Consider the following 8797-nt stretch of genomic DNA (forward strand, 5'->3'; position numbering starts at 1 on the left):
CACTCTTCTACTGAGCGGCTCAGGGGATTAGAGGGCGCCAAATATGGAGACGGAGGAGAGCCTTGTGTTGCATGAGTAGAATTGCCGACCTTGGCGGTGGTAGGCGTCCAATGTATTTGAAAAGGGAGGGCAGGCAGCCATTGAGGGGATATGAGAAACAGGCCTGGAAATTCGATGTGATTGTTATTTGATGAAGAGGTGATTGGAATTACAAATTTGTATTTATTTAATGCATGCTATTATATTGCTGTGAAATTTCTATGTGGTATGAAATTCAGTTGTTTTTTTGGATGATTAGCTTTTTTTATGAAACAGGTTTAGTTCATTGGATTTTTGTGATGCGGTAAATATTGTGGGGGGGGGGGGGTTGATTAGGCCTTTTCTAAAACCACTTCATTGGATTTTGTTGCTTCAGTTTTTGTACGATTCCAGTGAACAATGGTGTTTATCTATTCATGATCCACAGGTGTTTTGACCAGGCATTTACCATTTTAAGGCTTTGCTTACCGAACCTAAGATCGAACCCTCGACCCGAGCAGTATTAGGCCGACTCGCTAACCACTTGTCCTCCGATCCGCCCACACAACAAGCAATTGATCTGAAATAGTGAGTCGATAGCTAGGCGGTAAATTACCGTGTAGTGTCAGACTAAAGTGAACTGGCACGTCCTTCCGCTTAAACACGCCATTACATTACTGGATTTCAGGGCATGTCTGAAAGGCGCTTAAGCGCCCTGCAATTTTCTGCCGATCAGTCGTGGCTCTACCCGATACTTAATGTGTCCTCGCCTGGCGATCGCATAGAAGCAGCATATTATCGACATTTTGTCGCTCAGGCTCTCCTCCATGTTTGCGTCCGAGTGGACCAGCGAGACCCCGAGGAGTCGCTATCGTGCGGCGGAGGAGCCGCATAAGTGACAAAAGCCTCGGGGGGCGCGACAGTGCAGCTGCAAACTGCCAGGCCTCATTAGAGAGAAGATCTACACGCCTGGGTAACGCCGCGGTACGTTTCACCCCGTGTGCGCGTGCGCCGCGGAGAAGCCCGAACGCATCCCGTCTACTTGACGCAGACAAAGAGGCCATATTGGAATTGCCAGGTGCCTAATTTGGTCTTTGTTGCTCATAATTGAAAGCACTCGTCCCCCCCTCCCCCCCACGCCGCCGAAAGCGAGACGGAGAGACGGAGGGAGGGAGTGATAATTGCCTTATAAGGAAGTCGGCAGTTGTGCGTGCCTGTCGTCTCGTTCCCAGCAGCGTGTGAGCAGATGACGGACGGGAAATGGGAAAAGATTGCATTTTTTGGGGAAGGGTTTGATGCCGGCGTTTAATGCCACAACGGCAAAATACAAAAGGAATTAGAATTCGAAAAAGGATTGGACATTTATTGCTAATAGGCGTGTGTTGCGTCCAATCCCTTTGACGCTGTAGGTTTGGCAGCAAATGAACATTATGATACGAATTGTAGATTTTTTTTCTAGGCATTGAAGTATGTCTGCCAGGAATGTAATTAGATTACATGTGTGTCAGCGTAAATATGCCTTAAGCATAGTGGTAAACAAAAATGGCAGTCATGCTGGATTGGAAGGAGCGTTTCAGAAAATATTGTTGTTTTTGATCATGTGTTGGCTCTGCTTAAGACCTTTATGAGATAATTTATTAAAAAAATAACTTATTTTACTCATTGGTCAATCCATTTTTATTGGGAGGCCCTCTCCCCCTTCCACTTTTAATGAATAGACAAATTAATTTTAATTCACAGCAGGGGAGGTGAAAGGAGACCCGATAGGACGTCTCTTATAATCAATGCCTGTTAATGAGGTCTTTAAAATCATTTATATTAATTTACAGTTTATGTAAATTTCAAGTTCATAATTTTACATAATATTGGAGGTAAGATCACAGGGCTTTCATAATGTAATTTACAGAAGCCAAAGTTGAGAGATAGAAATACATTGAGTTAATGTATACTTGGTTATATTTTCTATTTTCAGTTCTTCTGGTATTTCTACAGTTATTTTATAATTTGAAGTTGTTTTTTTTAAAACAAGTGCTAAAATTATTACAGATGTTGTACAGTAGCAAAGCTGTCACTATTAATTGATGAATGGTAATAGTTAAATATATTTATCTATATATTTTATATGCATTTATACCAAATATTTGCAAACATCTCTTCTTGCTTTGGCAAACAATAATAGTTACAAAATGACACTCCACAACTTCAGAAGTTCCACTTTTGGATTCCATAAATACAACTAAAATGTTAACACTTGATTAATTTAACCATAAATAATGTTGTGGTTTTCTTTTTGTAAGTGCCAATTTATTGACTTGTGCCAAAAATATTGGGTAATTAGTCAACTATCAAAAATATCACATGGCAGCCTGTTTGCCAAATGTTGAGTTGAGTGTGTGTGTGTGTGTGCGCGTGTGTGTGTGTGTTTCCGTTCATACGACATTCTGCAGTGTGTTATTGACTTTCCAATTATTCCTCTGTGGGGGGCTTTATCGGAATGTGTGTGTGTGTGTGTGTGTGTATGTGTTCTGTGTGTGTGTACATGTGTGTGTGTGAGCTGAAGAGGTGATGAATAGTGATGGAGGGCACGCTGCTGAGTCAGGTGGCCGTCCATGTGTTTGTGTTTGCTATCCCAGTTTTATTGTGTGGACATTTTGCCTGCTCCTCTTCAGAGAAGCACGAGCTCCCCATAAAGCCCTTTAGCCAATTATATTGCACGTGTGTTTGTACACGCACGGTATTTTCTGTTCTAAAGCGTCCTTTTCCTTTCCCTCGTTCCTTTATGCTCTATCGCTGCATCCCAGCATACCCCTCCCCCATCCAGACAGCTGGGCTGGATGTGTGTGTGATATGTATGTGTGTGTGTGCATGTGTGTGTGTGTCCTCTCTGCTGGGGGCAGCAGTAGGGAGGGATATTCTTTGGGGAAATGGGAGGATGAGTGCATTGCTGCTCCTCTTTCTTTGTGCTTGTCTTGTACCTTCTTTTTATTTTTCAAGAGAATTTGCTACCTATTGCTGCAGAAAATATTGGATTCTACCTTAAGTACCCCCTCCCAACCCCCAATTCTCGTTGTTGTTTTCTTTCTCCACGCGCCACTGACGCTTGCTGTGTATACAGCAGCTTTAGCCTATAGTGCCGAGGCATCTTGACAGTAAAAGGCCAGTCCGATGATCCGCCCTTCCTGGTGTAAATATTTGCCCTTCATAAAGACAGCGTCATTAAGCTCCTCGCTTAGTTGTGTGTGTTTGCACGTGGGCGGGCACTACGGCGATGAAATGTTAATTGCGGTTCGGGGCGTACATTCCTGCTTGACGCAGGAATCCGGCGAGGGGGAGAGGACCACGTCTGGGTCAGGAGATACGAGAAAAGAAGGGATGCGCAAATCGGCAGAGGGAAAACATGCATGCATACTTGGCAAATCCTTACTTAAGGGCATCTTGCTTGTTAATGAGTAGACCCTTCAATGTTCTATTTCTTTCTCCATGTAATATGTGTTCGCCATGAACTATCCGTGTCTTAAGTCACAGCCAAGGCCCAAGCGAGAGATGGGAGTTGCCATTTGAAGTGGTGAGAAAAAAAGAAGCTGGTATCTGTTGCAATGTGCTGAACAGCAACAGCTTTGTTTGGGCTGGAGGAATGCAGTAGAGCTAGAAATTTCCTGGCACGGCTGGCACAACTCTTTGCAAGTACACTTCCGCTTCTACTGTTGGCTTTTCAAAGACGTACTGTTTGCAAAGTGGCAACAATAAGCGCCTTTTACCCGCCGGTGGGGCATTCGACTCAGCCCGGGTTTGATTCCCGTATGTATGGGCTAGGTCGGGAAGGGCACCCCTGATTAAAATTCTAACGTTTTGCTGGGATGAGAACCCCTGAGGGGATAAGACGGAATTCCACCGTCAACAAGAAGGGCCTTTTGCTGAGTAATGGGAAGTTAGCAATAACATACTTGCATAATACTTCAAGTGAAGTCATTGATGGCAATGGACGTGGTGTCCTTTTTGACCGGAAGGACTGATAGCAAATCCGTCAGTGGTAACAGATGCCCTCAAAAGGATTTGGATGGCTATCCCCCCCCCATAAGTGGCAGAAATCAGTTGAAAGGGATTTAGGTAAAACATAATCGTTCACTCCCACCAACAATGGTAATTGTAGGTCTAAATTTAAAATTGGTGCTGTCAGAGAGAAAGATGTGTGAGTTCAAGCTTGAAAATGAAGTAAATTCCAATTTTACCCTAACGTAATACTCTAATTATACTGTAACTTTAACATTTTTTCGCTTTATTTTTAAACAATGCTACTACTGGAAATACCAGCAAATCTTTAACATTGAAAACTGAGTCAAAGCATTGACTCTTTAACTCTTTTAACTCTGTATATAAAGTTGTAGATTGATCAATTTGGAAAATGACTGTTTATTTAACTCTAACTCTATCTTAAGATCTAAATATGATTTAAACCATTTTCTGCTTGGAGATTTTGACTCTTCTCTGTCCATTTACATCTTTCATGTTTTCCAACGTTAAAATATGAACTCAATATAATGTCAAGACGATGAACATGCATTCAGACCGCCTGAAACAAAACAAAGGAGGGGCAGCACTTATCATAACTGCATTTAAATCGACATTCCATCGACTGAAACAACACAATATTGTGTTTCCTTCATTTTTTCATGGTACTATTTCCCAACTAAAACGAATAACCGAGTGATGAAATGGTCTCTCCTCCCTGTTTTACCTTTGCTCTCCTCTCTCCCAATTAAGATAGAGAAGACTGTGCCAGATTTCTCCATCCACAAACCCATAATTCTCTTTGTTTATCATGAAAGTGAACTTGAGAAGACAAAGCTAGTGTGTTCCCTTGAGAGTATCTCTTTCCCATGCATGTGGCATGTTTGTTTTGCTTGTTCCTGTCTGACTCCATCAGCCTTTTTTGCGGCAACCCCCCACCGTCGGAATCACTGTCGTCCACAATCACGTGATAAGCCATACGTGTCTGACACATAATGTGTGTTTATGTGCCCTAATGATGCCTTGGTAAACGCCGTGTCTGATTTCGTCGCCACAGGTGAATTCCCCTGCAGCCCGCAGCCTCCCTCCTTTGTCTCTTCGTCTGCGCATCCCCCCGTCCTCCCCCCTCCCTGCAATCCGTCACTCCCAGACAAGCCGAGCTGCTATCAGCAGGGTCTATGAATAGCACCGCGACCCACTCGCATGCCGTCCAAAGCTCATGTCTTATGCATGTCACTATCAGTTGCCCCCCCTTTTCTGCCAATTCAATGAAGCCCCTGTAAAATAAATATAGACTTTGTTTTATACAAGAAGGAGAAAGGTGTTTTGAACATCCCAGCCGTCTTTGAATCAGTCACTAAAATGTCTCATTTAGTAAAAATGGGCTTGTAATGGGCTAAATGTAAAGGCTTTTTAACGCCTGGTAAATGTGACCAAGTTCTGCCCACTCAACTGTCAATCAAATGCTGTTTTTCAGGACTACTCAAGTACGGGTTTTCTGCATAAGGGGGTCTATGAGGCTGACCAAAGGGCAACTGCAGGCTTGTTTATGGCTTCTTGATCGTTGTGAAACTTATCACGTCATAATGTGATATTTGTCACATTGAAACATAACACTAAATTGCAAAATGTATCGTATTAGAAATTGTCATTTCACATAGAGTAATAATCTTTCTTATTATGTTTCAGGTCATTAGAGAGCATACATGCAATGGGAACATTTTGCCTTTTAACATGAAATTTAGACACAATATAACATGCATAACATTACAAAGTAAAGCGTGGTATGTTCAATTTCTGTCTTTTTCTCATTGGCTGCCATTGACACTGTTGAATTGCACATTAAGATGCATCATGCTGCATTTTCCTTTATATTTTATTTAACCATAAACGCCAATGCACGTAAATCATCTTGAAACCCATTTTTCTTATAGGAAATAATAAGTTGCCACCATTTAGAGATCAAATCTCAACCCACAAATCAGACTCCAAAATCTACCAAATAGGAATCCCTCCTATCCCAACTCACTCTTGAATCTCTGAAGACATATTAAGATGCACCTTCTCAAAATGGCAGCCCGACTTTCACAGCCAACGCCTTCTCGCTGGTGTCTGTATAACCCCCCCCTTCCACCATCCAGCAGCTTAGCGCTGACGTCCCTAAATCCCTCGTTCCCACTCGCTACCGATTTCTGGATTAAGAAGGGAGATTTGCACTCCTCCGAGTTACATTGTGCATCTTTTTCACCTCCACGTGAGAATTGGGTGCGCTGACCTATTATTTTTTATTGATTCATTTTCTTATGGTTTGTCGAGATGATCTGAGCAAAATCCATCAGTCTTGGAAAAGCATGTTTCAGATAGTTTCACACACACCACAAAAAGGTGTGTCGCTTTTACATTCCGCTGAGATAAATTCTTCCCTCTTTTTGTTTTATTTTAATTGGCCGCTTTAGATTTTTTTTCCCCCTCCTCTGGTTACCTAACGTTGTTTTGACGCCACCGGCCCGCACATTCCGATTCCGTCCAACCCCACGAGGCCGCGGGAAGAAATAGCAATACTATTGTCCACTTATATTTCACCGGCATGCCGACAGAAGGCCGTAAATTCAACGCTTTTATTACATTATTGTTTCTCATGGCGGGGAGGGGGGATGGAATTGAATTAATGATACATTAAACATGTCCAAATGTCATTGATTTGCATTGGGACATCCCATTTAGAGAGATTTCACTACCGCCGTGCGTGTCCAATCCCTCATCGCTCGGGCCTGAATTAATTAGGATGGAGAAATAACGACGCACTGATTATGATGGCAAAACATGTGTTTTGTGTGACGGTAATATTTGTTTGAATTATTAAACACATGAAAGCTGCTTGTATCTTCGCACGCTGCTAGTTGGCAGAGTGTTAATTGTGTTGGGCCTCGGGGTGAATACAAGAGTGCAGCACGTGTGCCGTGACTGTGTTGTGGCGTTAAAACCTTCTGCTGTTTCATTTTTTTGCTCATTATAACATTGGTTGCTTTTTGGGGATTTTTTTCATTTGCTTATTTACCGACTTGAACGCCCCCGCCTCGCTACACCAGGTCCCGAAGGAGAATGTTTTCAGAGCTATATGACTCTTTAATTGCTAATTAGACCCATGTAGCAAGAGATCTCTGTGCAAGAGTTGGCTGTGTACATGGAATAATTACAAGGAGTGGCGTTGAAAGATGGTGATGGCGGAGATAAGGTGTGGGGACTCCGTTCCCATTGTTAATGGTGGTAGATGTTCAAGGCACTCTGGCTGGGAAGATTGGCAGCGATTCCTTGCTGTGGAGTTCATGTCGAGAATACCATGTTTAAGGGATTTCCCACTTCATTTGGTATGTTTGCACAACAATGATCTCAAGCAAAAACGCTAAAGATTGAATGTGAAGAACTGGTCTGTGAAGGCGAAATGACAAATGCACATTTCTATCAAACACGTGTGTCACATGCACATTTACACGTCAGACACAGAAAAGCACAATGAAGGTTTAGAGGCTGTCATTATGTAGGGATTCGCCCATATCTGCTTAGTGTACTGTCAAGCTACACACGTGATTTTAGGGTGACAAAACGCGAGAAGAGTGTCAAGTGTTTTAGGGTTTCGCTGTGCTTGTTTGCGTTTCCTGTTCGGAAGATGTGGTTTCCTAGCAGTTTTATGACATGATATGCTCTGTTGCATCAATAACCTTTTTGAAAATGTACATTTTTAATTTTTAAAAATAGTACAAAGTGCACACACATACACTAATCTCTTGGAAATTAATGTACACAAAAATATGTTATCTTTACTGTTAACATTTTGAATGGCAATTCATTTTGAGTGAAATGTAATGGCACTGAATGATGGATTAACAATTCAATGAAAAAAATTATATTATAATTAATTTGCTCTAGTTTTAATTGCTAATATCAACAACAAACAACTCTTCAGTTTAATGTACGTCTATTGCCACGTATACTGTCCTGAATGCCTATGACTAGGCACTAGGTTATTAGAGTATTTTGTCAAAATTCCTATAAGCACACGAGCACTCTCCTGATGGTATTTTCCCATATTTAAACTGTTGCCGCTTTGAGTGGCGGGTGCATGTGTCCACATTCGAACATGCACCTCATCCTCATTAGGCCTGCCGCTGTTGCCATGGTTGTCTATTAGAGCAGTGCAGATTAAAGTCTCATTTACATGTGAAAGACGGAGCTGGGCGGCGGGAGACTCGGCACTCCGGCGCGCTCGCTGGAGTGCGTTCCACGCCGAGAGGTCAGCTGGGGCGCAGGCAAATGTTTGCAGAAGCTTTGGCCGACATTTTGGCCATGTATGTGCAATGGAGTGAGGAGGGGGGGCTGCTCCATCCATATGAGGGCATAACCTGGTTCCTTCAAATAAACAGTCATAAAATGAAAAAGGCCATTCCAAATGTAGTGCTTACATATTGATGGCATTAAGAGATTGGACTCTGGTTCTGTTTGATACAGGATGGCAAAGAAGAAACTAATAAATACTACACACAGACATAACCACATCCAGGGACAATTTCAAGTGAACAACCATCACTGTAAAAACGTCACAGACAGGATTCGAACCTGTGCGGGGAAACCCCATTGGATTTCGAGTCCAACGCCTTAACCTCTCGGCCACTGTGACTGCATTTACTGCTTGCAAATGTAAGATAAATTGGATACTAACAACTACACATATACATAGTCAAACCCTAACCCTCGCAACACTTTGGAGCAGGGG

General features: G+C 42.5%; 1 non-coding gene across 1 annotated transcript; it reads right to left on the reverse strand.

Moving 5' to 3' along the window:
• Positions 1 to 8619: 8619 nt before the first annotated feature.
• On the reverse strand, positions 8620 to 8701 carry trnas-cga (transfer RNA serine (anticodon CGA)). The gene has a single exon. It is a non-coding gene; the product is annotated as a tRNA-Ser (tRNA).
• Between the last annotated feature and the right edge of the window lie 96 nt (positions 8702 to 8797).

Source organism: Stigmatopora nigra, chromosome 15, assembly GCF_051989575.1.
Source record: "Stigmatopora nigra isolate UIUO_SnigA chromosome 15, RoL_Snig_1.1, whole genome shotgun sequence".
Lineage (NCBI taxonomy): Eukaryota > Metazoa > Chordata > Actinopteri > Syngnathiformes > Syngnathidae > Stigmatopora > Stigmatopora nigra.